A 13803-nucleotide genomic window follows, 5' to 3' on the forward strand; every position below is an offset into this window, starting at 1 on the left:
GGACTAATGAGATATAGAGTTATTAAAGTACCTTGTTATCCCCCCCCCCCCATTCTAAGGCCTCTATTACTCTGATGTATTTACAAACTAGCCCACCTGTTGTGCCCCCTATTTTCAAATTGGACCACCAAGGGGCAAGCAACTTGTCCTATATCTCAAGACCTTTCCACTACCCACCTAGAGAGCACAGATTGATATCGTCCATCATGGCCACAACCATAACAGCCCATGTTGGGTCTGGCTTAGTGATTGCAACCACAAACTTGGCACATTATGCTTGACTTTAAAACTTGTGGATCTAGGCTATTAGGGGCCAAAAGTTTTCAATAAGTTGTTATATAATTTTATTTTTTGAAAAACTCATAATGGTGAGTGCATTACATAATCAAAACCAAAAAAACAAATTCTTGCCATGCTCATGTTGAACCACGGCATAGACTCTAGACCATAGTTACATCCGCTAACAAGGGCAAAACCTCACAATTGAGATAGGGCCCACACCCTCACCCAAGTATGTCAACTGAAAACCATTGCTATGCCACTTGTCCTACTCCACTCATCATTGTTCATTTGTTTTTCAATGGTGATAATCGTCCCCCAGCTTTCTTGTATTATCTCTATGAACCTAGCTATTTCCATGGAAGTTTTGAAGACTGATAGTTTTTGGTCTTCCAAACTTGTTTAAAGTAGCAAAATCTAATAATTTGTGTTACGACCAGGAGTGCTTCGCTCCTAAACACCTTTCCCCCCACAAAGAGATCGTTCTTAAAGAATCCTTCCTTCTTGGTCTTTTGTACCCATTTGCATATCTTTACCGCTAGGCTGCAAATCATCACGCAATCCTTGAAAAGATGTAGGAGGTCATCACTAGCGGTTCTGCATTGCAAGCATCTACCCGGAACAATATCCCTTATACAAGACTCACCCCACTCGGTAAGGATTCCCATAGCACCTTCCAAAAAAAGGCCTTCATCCTGTGCGACCATTGTTGAGGGCACAAGATGTCCTTCATGATTTCCTCCTCTCTTGACTTGGGCCAATGCTTGCCCCATTTCTTGTTCAGTGGAGAGAACCAATCTATAAAAACCATAAGGGACAAAAATTTGTATCTTTTTTAAAAAAAAACTCACAATGGTGAGTAATTTATATTAACATAAAAAAGAAATACAGATTCTCGTCATGCTCATGTTGAGCCATTATTTCTCTCAACAATCAAGAAACATTAGCTAACAAGGGAGCTACCCCGCGTCACTGATAAGGATCCTAGGGAAAAACTTGGGTGAACATGGTTGTGCTAACTAGAGAAAATGGTAGTAGTAACCTTGATCCATTTATCAGAGCTGATCCGCTTTCCAAAGGTGATAAACATTTTCCTGCTATTGTGTACAATCTCACTAAACTAGTAGTATTCAAAGCATTCTTGAAGACTTGACAATTCCCGGTCTTCTACATGTGTTTGAAATAGAAAAATTTGACAATTTGTGTGCTGATAACAAGTGCTTGGCTCTTGAACACCATCTCACTCAATAAGATATATTTGTTGAGGAAACCTATCTTCTAGATCTTTTGGATGCATTTGCAAATCTTCCTTGCTGGGCAACAAATTTCTGCCTCCTTGAATAAGTGAGGGAGGTCTTCACTAGCTATTCTACATTGCAAGCCTCTATCAGCGAAGACCCAATCTCTTTGTCTTTTACCTTCACTTCAGTAGGTAGGGCTCCCCACAAGACCTTCCAAAGAAAAATCTTCATCTCATGCAACCACTATGGGTGCCATATTTTCTTTGTGATTGCCACCCAACTCCACCCATTTCTTGCCCAATGTTTGTTCAACAGGGAAAACATACCTTGAAGACCATAAGAGAGTTGTACATATCCTTGATTTTTGGTTTCAAAAAATTCCTATTTGTGGGCCACTGCCATGCCTTCCACTTGAACCTAGACTCAACAACAACATTTATCAAGCCATTCTAAAGATCTAATGGCCAGTAGTCTTTTAGTTCCATTGAGATTGAGCTGGGAAACAAGAACTTGTATCTTAACTCACAAAAAACAATACGATGATCAAAGTCTAGAATAATATTTCAAGTAAAATACAAGTTTCAATCTCTTCTTTAAGTCCATTTACAAAACACAAGAAACTATGCTTAAACATTCATTAGTCTTACCTCATTATTACTACATATGCATCAAAATTGAAAGAAAAGCCTTACTAACTTTATTACAAAAGCTATAAAAATTTAGGTCTCTAACTCAAATATTGAGGTTGATGATAGAAGTATATTGTTAAGCTTCTAGGTACTTGTTGTAACTAAGCTCAGTTGTTGTAACCCTCTGTCCCTCAAGGCTCGGCTTGAGCTTGAGGCTGATTTGTATATCAGAGGGGTACTCTATAATACAATCACTCACAATTGAGTTTTGCAAAAAAAAAAAGTTGTACTTGTGCTTAAGCAGATTGGAAATGCGGATACTATTAAACAAATGTTATCAAAGAATCTCACTTACTTCTAGTAACAAAACTCATACATGGGAGCTTGTATATGGGAAAAGGCTCATACATACGTTTAAGCCTCATGATCTTCTCACTTGGATGGAGTCAAGCCTAAAATTTAACTTTGCATGTCATGATCACCCATCACCATGTAACAAACCTCAAATTAGTGCCTATGTGGGGTCCGGAGGTTCAAACAATTTGAGACTCATGGTGTTTTCCTTGAATCAAGTGGAAACCATGAGGCTAAAACTCAAGTTTAAGTCTCAAGGTGCCTATATGGAATGGAGTCTCGAAATTAAGTTTGAAACTCAAGGTGCCAATATGGGGTGAAGTCTCAAAGTTAGGTTTGAGCCTCAAGGTGTTGTGGAAGCTCAAGCCTCATGGCATTTTCTTTTGAATTAGTGGACATCACAAGGCTGAAGCTTACATCTGAGTCTCAAGTAGCTTAGATGGGGTGGAGGCTCAAACTTAAACTCGAGCCTCATGGCATTTTTCCTTGAATTGGTGGACACCATGAGGCTCAAGCTTACATTTGAGTCTCGAGCAGTTTAGATGGGGTTGATGCTCGAACTTAAGTTCGAGCCTCAAGGTGGGCACTCATCTAGAGTGGAGGCTCAAACTTCATGAAATTTTCCCTTGAATAGGGTTGGGCACCACAAAGCTCAATCTTATGTTTGAGTCTCGATCTGCTTAGATGGTGTGGAGGCTCAAACTTAAGTTCAAGCCTGAAGGTGGGCACCCATCTAGAGCAGGGGCTCAAATCTCATGGCATTCTCCCTTAAATAGCATGGAAACCATGAAGCTCAAGCTTAAGTTTGAGTCTCAAGATGCTTAGATGGGGTGGAGGCACGAACTTAAGTTCAAGCCTCAAAGTGGGCACCCATATGGAATGGAGGTTCAAACCTCATGGCATTTTTCCTTGAATAGAGCGGACACCATGAAGCTCGAGATTATGTTTGAGTCTCAAGCTACTTAGATGGGATGGAGGCTCGAACTTAAGTTCGAGCCTCAAGGTGGGCACCCATCTATAGTAGGGCCTCAAATCTCATGGTATTCTCCCTTAAATAGCATGGAAACCATGAACCTCAAGCTGCTTAGATGGGGTGGAGGCACGAACTTAAGTTCAAGCCTCAAAGTGGGCACCCATATGGAATGGAGGTTCAAACCTCATGGCATTTTCCCTTGAATAGAGTGGACACCATGAAGCTTGAGCTTATGTTTGAGTCTCAAGCTACTTAGATGGGATGGAGGCTCGAGCTTAAGTTCCAGCCTCAAGGTGGGCACCCATCTATATTAGGGCCTCAAATCTCATGGAATTCTCCCTTAAATAGCATGTAAACCATGAACCTCAAGCTTATGTTTGAGTCTCAAGCTGCTTAGATGGGGTGGAGGCACGAACTTAAGTTCAAGCCTCAAAGTGGGCACCCATATGGAATGGAGGTCCAAACCTCATGGCATTTTCCCTTGAATAGAGCGGACACCATGAAGCTCGAGCTTATGTTTGAGTCTCAAGCTACTTAGATGGGATGGAGGCTCGAATTTAAGTTCGAGCCTCAAGGTGGGCACCCATGTATAGTAGGGCCTCAAATCTCATGGCATTCTCCCTTGAATAGAGTGGACACCATGAACCTCAAGCTTATGTTTGAGTCTCAAGCTGCTTAGATGGGGTGGAGGCTCGAACTTAAGCTCGATCCTCAAGGTGGGTGCCCATCTGGAGTGGAGGCACAAACCTCATGGCATTTTCCCTAGAATAGAGTCGAGAATAGAGTAGACACAACAAGGCTCAAGCTTATGTTTGTTGAGTATCAAGATGCTTAGATCTCAGCTAAGATGGGGTGGAGGCTCGATCTTAAGTTCGATCCTCAAGGTGGGTGCCCATCTGGAGTGGAGGCTCAAACTTAAGTTTGAGACTCATGAAAATTTTCCTTGAATAGAGAGGACACATGAGGTTGCAACTCCAGTTAAAACTTCAAGGAGACTAGATGGAGTTTAAGATCAAACTCAATGGAATTCAAGCCTAGATGGAGTTCAAGCCAACGTGAGATAAGAAACCAAGAGGTTCATGGTGGAAAAGTTTGCAAAAGGGGTGTACGACACAACTATCCTTTAGGAATTTGAGTATGCATTTGATGAGGAAATTTGCAAGCTCTTCGACCCACCTGTAGAATGGGCAATGCCCCCCCCTCAGAAGAGAAGGCCCGTCGGCGTGTAAAACTTGGGGGAGCGTGAAGATCCTTTAGCAAGGCTTTCGCGATTCTTGCACATCACAACTTCTTCTCTTTGTCGGTGCCTTATCTGAACCACACAAGCAAAGGTGGAATGAACTTGAGAGGTGTGCCGCCGCCTCGTGTGAGCCAAGCCTAAGAAAGGTAGCATGCATATAATTAAAAAATTAAAAGAAATGTTACCAAGAATGAGTGCCAATAGAGAGATTCGCCAAGCACTGATACATTACGCAATGGCCCAGGGATCCATCACCATACACATTCCACCTCCGTTGTTCCCCTATTTCCTCTTAACCAGTTGAATACTACTGCAACGAGAAAGTCCTTCTTCAACTAGCTTAACATACTCATCTGCGGGGTGAAGAGGTTCGCCACGAGGTTGGTGTGCTATGCTTGATGCAATATTCTTGGCAGGGATCTTTGCAGTGGTTTTCTATGGATGGCGTCTGTGTCCACACACCATATCCAGTCAACCTTCGGATGGGCCAACATGGCGGTCCTCACCACCGGCAACTTTGCCTAGAACAAGGGCATGTGCACATCCAGCACTAGCGCCGTGTTGTAGAACAGCCCCACGCCTTGTTCTTGAAATAGTGTAGTAGATAATGGAGGTTTCTTTTCACCTTTGCGGAGTGCGATGGTTGCGTTCTCGAGAGGATGACTAGATGCTCTTGCTTCACCTTTGAATGCTCCCAACTTTGCTTCAACACCTCGTATAGCCTCAGTTGCGTTGTCGAATACATGCATTGTTGCCAAAAAAGAGTGCCTTCACTCCCTCCGTGATCTCGATGCCAGTATCCATTGGCCTTCTTTGCATGGCTGCAACGTGAGTAGCTACAGATGTGAGTAGCGACAGCCGCAAAGAAGGTTGTAGGTGACATCATCACATCTTGATGAGCTCGAGGGGATGAGCCGATGTTTCAAATCCACCGTCAGTTTTAAAATTCAAACTTGACGATTCCGTCAGTTTTAAAATTTAAAGTTGACGTTTTTCAAAAAAAAAACTTGTCCTTAAATGTTTTTGGGTACGTAGAAGAGTGGACTAATTTTTTTGTTTCTTGCTATTTGAACACACTGTGGAGTTCTTTTTGTTTTTTGGAATAACATTGTGTTCCTAAATTGTGTATCCTCATGTTCTTTTTAAGTGAACCACCTCATGCAACAACTCAATGGCTCAAACTCGAGATCGAGCCTTTGTCCGTGATTGAAAAAACACATGTTCTTGTTCAGTGACTGACCTAATGCAATGGATCAAACTCAAGATGGATCCTTGGACTAGGTAAGAACTCTTGTTTCTGCAACCAACAACGCTTCCCCAAGAAGTTTCACACATTTTCTCATTTCATAAGGTGGATTCTTTCTTCCTATTTGTTAAATAGTGTTAAACAACATGAGCTTGCACTCAAGAGGCACTGATTACCCAGCTAGGTGTAGTTGGAGTGCAAGAGATTGGTAGCCCCTCCACCACAACACTGATCCCCCATACCTTATAGTCCCTAGCTAGGTAGAGATGACTATGCCATAAGCTCATGATGTTGTGATATGTCATAGTGTGGGATTGGTACATGATTTTATGTAACTGCGTATGCATACTATATAGCACTAGTTTTGGTCTTTGAAACATTGACAAAGTAAAACTTCCACGTAGAAATCATATATGAGCTAGCATCCAGCACATGGAGATAGACATGCACTAAAAGGAAGTTTCAATTTCTTTTTTGCATATGCTAAGCAAAAGAGTCCTTAAAATAAAAGTTGTATTCCATGTCTCACTTAAAATGTGTAGCTCGTGCTAAAGCATCTAACAAGTTTGATTGGCACTTACAATAGAGTAAAGCAAAAGGGTCTCTATATCAAGCTCTTGTCCAAGTCATTTCTTTGCATAACACTTTTACCCCTAGGCTTTCATTTTATTAGTAGAACATCAGTTGCATGTATGATGAACATTGTTTCTTATCAAGGTAGCGATGGTCGCCATGGGGAAATGGATGAAATCAAAATAATGGAACAAGGCAATTGGCACCGTATTGTTCGACTAGTATGCGAGGCTTGGTCCATAAGCTAGTTCAAAATACTCTTTGAGGTCCTTTTTGGTGTCTCAGGGTGGCTCCCCCGGTCAATCGATGTACCAACGATGATTACTGGGAGATGTTATGACTAAAAGTTGTAATTTTTTTTTCATATTAATATAATTCATTCACCATTGTGAGTTCTGGAAAAAAAAAAACCAGATTGTTTATTATCATTGCTACAAATCTAACATAAAACACACATCTAGACTTTTCCTCGTGTAGGGGAGAGGATAGAAACCAACTCACAGAGGCTATTGATTTCCAATTTTCATTCTTCCTTTGTATGCTTGGTTTTCATGCAAGCCCGTTCAAATGTTGATCTTGTTCTCGCACTCTGTAGATTATATGCTCTTTTGTTCATTTTCCAAGGTCAATGTAGAAATTCCTAATCCATGTGTGGTGGTCGTTTCCATTTATCTTTCTATAGAGTACCTTCAAGATTGACATGGCTTTGTTAGAACATACGAAGGTAGCATTTTCAAATAGTTTGGCTCTTTTAATCTCAAACTCATGCACTCACCTTGTCTCCCCAGAAAGGAAAACCATATGAATGCATCCTCTAACCTACAAGAAAGTAGCATGAGTGAACAAAAATTGTCCCAGAATTGTGTATTTTTTCCAAAATTCCTAAATTGGTCTTTAAGGCTCTGATGCCAATTGTGAGGTCCCCAACCCCGCAAAGATTGGAGCAACTTGATAGATGGCCTTCCTTTATTCTCCTTTTTCATTGACAACACCCTACTCCGTTTCCACAAAGTAGAGATACGAGCAACAGAAGACTCAGGAAGTCCTCTATCCATCATTTATGTGGTTATAAGGGTCATACGCCACAAGCCAGGTCGATAAATTTAGGACTTCCCACCTTTTTATATTTCCCTCCAAAATCAGTCCCCTCTCTCTCACTCCTCTCCTTCTCTCTCTCTCTCTCTCTCTCCTACTTTTCAACACACACTTTGTCTCTTCCCTCTCTCACTCCTCTCCCTCTCTTTTCTCTTTCCTACTTTTCAGCACACACTCTTCCTCCTCCCCTCTCCTTAGATTTATTGTAGCTCTCCCCCCCATAGCTCTCCACTCCATAGCCCTCCTCTCCACTCTGTAGCTCTTCTGCAGCTCTCCAATCCATAGCTCTCCTCTCTACTCCGTAGCTCTCTTGCAACTCTCCCTCCCATAGCTCTTTAGTCCATAGCTCACCTCTCCACTTCGTAGCTCTGTTGTATCTCTCCACTCTTGCTTGAGGCTAGCTTTATTCACCTTGCCATGGAGCTAGGCGACATTACAAACGTCCCATCCATAGCAAGATCGTCATGTTCGAAAATGGTTTCTCTACATGTTTGGCTACCAAGGGACTTCGCACCCTCAAAGCATCATTAATTGCAAACTGCACAACAACGTCTTGGTGTAGGTCACACCAATCTGGACCTTTGAGTGCATGGTTGCCTCTACCCTAATGATTCAGCCATCAATGTGTATCCACTCTTGCTTGAGTCCAACTTTGTTCCCCTTGCCATGGATCTAGGCGACATTACAAACCTCCCATCCATAGCAAGATCATCACGTTCGGAAACGGATTCTCTATATACTACCAAAGGACTTCACACCCTCAAAGTGTCATTACTTGCAAAATTCACAACAATGCCGTGGTGCAGGTCACACCAATGTGGACCTTTGGGTGCATGGTTTCCTCTACCCTAATGATCCAGCCATCAATGTGTATCCAACATTCAATAACCTTGCTTCATTCTTACAATATGTAGGTAGAGGGGAGCAAGGTCTTCTTGCAAGCGATTGTCGACTATTGGAGCTGATAGTGCACAATGGTCTTTGCATCAATGTCAACTTCTTTCCCATACCACTAGTGGATTGCACGAAAGGATCATTCATGCAGAGGAGGAAATGGAACTCTTAAGCTATAGGTGGAAGAGAAGGATGCTAAGATTGCAAAGCTTGAAGATAAGATCCTACATCTTAAAAAGACTCCCTTAGGTGCAAGGAAACATAAGAGGAGCTTCAATTCCATAGAGACTTTAGCCCCCGAAGGTGGTGCTCGAAAAAGAAGGGTTACAACTACATGGTGCATTTTTCTACGCTCCAATCTGTGCTTCTGTGGTTATGTTTTTGTCCATTCTTAAAGGAATTTTGTGGTACTATTTTTGTTTGTTCTTGTAATAATTTTATCCAAGAGTTGTGGGGTGGCCACATCTAGGAAGATGTGGCCACCCACAACTATTTTTGTTTGTTCTTGTAATAATTTTATCCAAGAGTTGTGGGGTGGCCACATCTAGGAGGATCTCATTCATTTGTTAAGTTTGTGCCTCAAGAAATCAGATGTTGTAGCCCTTTTACGAGCAAGAAATATTGAACATTTAAATAGTGCTGTCATAAAGGAGGTGATGCAAAAGTTTTCAAATCTTGTGAGCAATGTTGATGTACAGAAGGCTTGTGATGAAGTTGGAATTAGTACTAAGGGCTACATTGCCTTATATGGTCTCCTTAAGGATGCTTTAAGGGAAAGAGGAATTACTGAGAATAGTGATTCCTATACCACCATCTTGATAAGAAGGCCTCGAACTAGGATGTGTACTTTTGAATAGGAGGCTATTTGCACATAGAGGAGATAATACCTTCATCCATCTTTATCAAGCGGTCAAAACGAGCTAGAAAACATGCCAATGCAAGCGTAGGTGCAGACAAGGGGGACAAGGGATTTCCTTACTCAATGTCAAATAATATTTTTGTTGATTTGAGAAGGCTTCAAATGGCTTTTTATGGTGTACCACCTAATGGTGAGGCTACAGTTATGTAGTCTTTTTTATTTCAAATTATGGTTTTTCTTATGTTATTTTGGACATTTTGTAGTGCTAGGTTCAAAGTTGGTGTTTGTGCTCAAGCTAGACGAGTGTAAGATTGTGAAGAAAGGAAAACTAGAAACAATGAATATTACTCTCATGAAAGAGTCATTATTTCATGCAAAACGTACAGCTATGAACGAGGATTGTGATCCATCTTTGAGTGTGCAGTCGGAGAAAGAAATTTGGTGGCTTGGTGCTATTGAGGTTCCCAAGGAGACCCATGGAGTGCTTTCTTGGATTTTTAAACACATTCCGTGGATAACAGATGTCATTAAGGCATAGCCAACCTCGGGAAAAACTCCAAGTAGATGGCATAGGGGAGTTTGAAGTTGATCGGCACTTAGGTGGCGATGCAAAAACAATCAAATGCATTCTAGGGTGCAAACAAGGGATTGGAGATCTGTATCCTTGTTCATTCTGCATTAAGGGCTATAAGGGAATGCATGTAAAATACAAAATAGAGAAAGAGGATAATTTATAAATTACACGTGTGTGGGAGCATTCGGTGCTACGATGTCCTAAGCTAGAGGAGCCCAATCGTGCCACAAAAGACAGTGAATGGAGCCCTATAATTAACTTGCCTCTCAAAAGGTGCATTTTTGCACACTTCATGTTTTTATGTGCATATTTGATCGTTTATTAAAGCTTCATATTGATTATGTATTTACAATGAAGCATGCAGAGAGGTCACTTAATGCTATCTCAAAAGTTGAAGGGCTCTTAAATTCAATAGGTTGTCATAGGACCAACACCTCCATTGTTGCACAGAAGAACAATGCAAGCGCTCAGGAAGTGGCCCAACTAGTGTCCTTGAGTGGACTAAAGGCAAGGCACTTTTTGAAGAGGGTTTTGTCCAAGGAAAGTAGTGCTGATGTCAAAACATCAACATCTAAATGTGGATGGGAGTTATGGAAGGATCTTTGCAAGTATACAACGGACAATGATAGCAATGCAAGTGTTGTACTTAGTTGACATCATGTTTGGGCAGTATACGAAAAGATGATGAAGATACTACAGCTTGCAAGCACCACTAGTGAGCTATGACACGAATCCCAAAATCTGGTGGTGGAGTTCACAAAGGCGGTAGTCACTGCATGGGGTGAATCAAACATTACACACTATATGGTGAGTGCTTGCTATTTTGACTTGGTCTGTACTATGCTTTAGTTTTGATCATTGATGTGTTGTGGATTTATGGGCAACACATCCTCTATTCCCATGGTGCATACTTTATGAACATGTATGGTTCATTGGATCTTTGGAGCACGCAAGGTATGGAAAAGTCACACTATTGTGCCAAGGGTGTCTACTTCAAGAATACAAGACATGGAGGGGGTTTACTGCGCTTAGGCTATAATGTTCAACTAATTTTATCATACCACCTTTGGATGCAAAGTGTCTATTGAACGTGCAAGTTCATCGCGCTTGGAAAAAGAAGCTCATCAGAGCTGGCCCATGTTTGTTCCTTAGAGTGCTGGAGACCCTCACTAAATCGAGTAGCATGCAGTGTGGCGAGCATCAAGGACTAGGGTGGAAAAGTTTGGGTCAGGAGGTAGTAGATGTATTTAGAATCTCATGATAATGGTAAATCCATTGCACTTGGATTCACATGTTATCCCGGTAATCTAAGCATTACAAAATATTTGTTTGTGTCACAACCCTCTCTCTTTTTGGATCGAGTTTTCATTGTTGGATTGTTTACGCAATTTACAAGTAGACGTTTTTCTTTGTGTGTTTGAATAGTTGTCTACTTTCATGTGGTTTTGTAATTTTTTGTGTCACAACCCTCTCTCTTTTTGGATCGAGTGTTTTCATTGTTGGATTGTTTACGCAATCTTACAAATAGACGTTTTGCTTTGTGTGCTTGAATAGTTCTCTACTTTCATGTGGTTTTGTAATTCAAAAAAAAAATCTTGTGCTTTTAGCGACTGTTTTCCACCATGTGAACCCATCCTTATATTTCCACCCTATATAAAGAGGGAAAAAAACCCCACAAACACAAAACACTCCCTCGCTCCCCGAATATCACAAGCTCTAAGAAGCCCCCCAAATGCACTTTCTAGATGGCAAGGATGAAACAAATTGCAAAGAAGGATCCAAAGACCAATGAGGTGCACAAAAGGCAGAAGATGCGTGCAAATTGGCAACTAGAAGAGCTAGCTGACCCGGAACGCACAGAGACGGACACGTCCAATGAGCTCCATGGGAAGGGGAGGAAATAACAGTGAATCATAGGGTGGGAGGAAAGACGTTGCCAAGTCAGATGGGCGTGATACCATCCGGCTCAGGTCGCCAAAATGTGGTCGGCAAGTCACTGCCCAGGGGAATGGGTGCCATGCCTTCTGATCAACCCCACAACGATGAGCAAAGCAATGATGAGATGAAGATTATGATCCGCATGAAGATGCCCCCAAGCCACCTCCCAAGAATTTTTGCAAGTCAAAATTCTACAGGAAGCCATAAAGAGCACGGCCACAAGGAGCTCAGAGGTCCCCACAACGCCAACCTCAAAGAGCATGACGATTATGTTGAGCGTTTGTTCAAATCCGGCATTTCTAGAAGACAACGCACTTGATTATCAAGAAATCACCATTTGCAAGGACATAAGGAGGTTCTACAAAGACACATCACAGAGCTTCAGATGTCTGCAGTTTCCCTCGAGTCAATTCAGAAGGTTGTAGAGGCTTATTTGGTTAGTCTCTGTGAGGACATGTTCTTATGTGTTGTCCATGCCAATCATGTAACAATAATGTCTAAGGATATGCAACTAGCACATTGCTTAAGGCATGTGTAGAACCTTGGGAACTGCCATGTCTTAATCCTCCGCCCAACCTCCCTTTTATAGCCTCCTAGTCCTAGGATCCCTTCTCCACTGGGCAGCCGGCCCTTGGCCAGTCCTTGACCTCCAGGGTGGCCCCATGCCTGACATTACTCCCCGTTTGGAGAAGCATTTTTGTCCACAAAAACACAAGTGGTAGTATCTTCGTAAGAACACTGATTTTTTCCTTATTGGCATCCCATACACGAGCCAATTGTCCATATGACCGATACCTGTTGCAGTGAGGAGGTTCAATGAAACCAAGAGCAACATCTTGATTTTCAACATTTTTGTCCTTTTGCAACCACTTATATCTAAATGGTAACTCATGATAACTCATGTGAGTATCTTGAAAACTCAGCGCTACTGAGGGATAAAATAGGGAGTGTCCTCATGTGAGACTTATGAACATTTTGGAATACACAGAACTACATGTTCACCCCTAATGAAGGTTACCTGCCAACATGCTTTGTCAGCACACCTTTTAAGTCCTTGACTTTTGAAACTATTGAAACGGTATCCAACCCCACCACAATAGGTGTTCAAAGTTGAAAACCTTACTTAAGCAAACTCTAGAATAGGGAGAGAATCTCGCATTCGGAATGCATTGTGCTAACATATGCTCTTAGCAGATCCTTTAGCAAAAAATACTTGTAAGCTGCCCATCCAACACGGGATGAATAGCAGCAGTAAATGTGAGGTGCTTTCTCCCAACCACTTACATACAGTCTTCCATGACTGGCGATAAACTAGGACTCAACCATTGAGTATCCATTCATAGATTTGATATGGAGTGGAGACAACCAACTAGGTTGAAAGCGGGTTGGAGTGGAGTAAGCTCATAGAGTTTAGCCCATCCAACCCCAGGCACCCATACTGAGCCATTTCCTTGTATGGCAGGGTGTAAACTCATACTAAATCTGCAAGAGAGATTGCACCGGCAGTGCAAAAGGGTGCAGAAGAATAAAATCCATGAATTTGCTTGCCGTTCCAAATAAATTTGTGTTAAATTCTAGGGCCCATAACACCTAGTGTGCATGCATTTAACACAAACATATCCGAACCGGAATTCCATGACGAGACTTTCCATGGTACATACAGGAAAGCCTGGCAACAAAAGTTGGACCATAACAGAATGTGACTACCCAGTCACACCTAGTTACCAACCATGTGACATTCTCATGAACATAGCATACTTGGCTATATGTAGAAACGACCCTCCGCTAAGGTGGTTTCACAGCCTTGTAATCAGAACAAGTCTGTACTTAGTACTCGACAATTTCTGGCCACTGAAATTGTTCTTGATACGGTGTGCTCCAAATAGGTCTAATAAATGGATGTGAGCA

This window comes from Adiantum capillus-veneris, chromosome 28 (assembly GCF_014529385.1).
Source record: "Adiantum capillus-veneris isolate H3 chromosome 28, ASM1452938v2, whole genome shotgun sequence".
NCBI lineage: Eukaryota > Viridiplantae > Streptophyta > Polypodiopsida > Polypodiales > Pteridaceae > Adiantum > Adiantum capillus-veneris.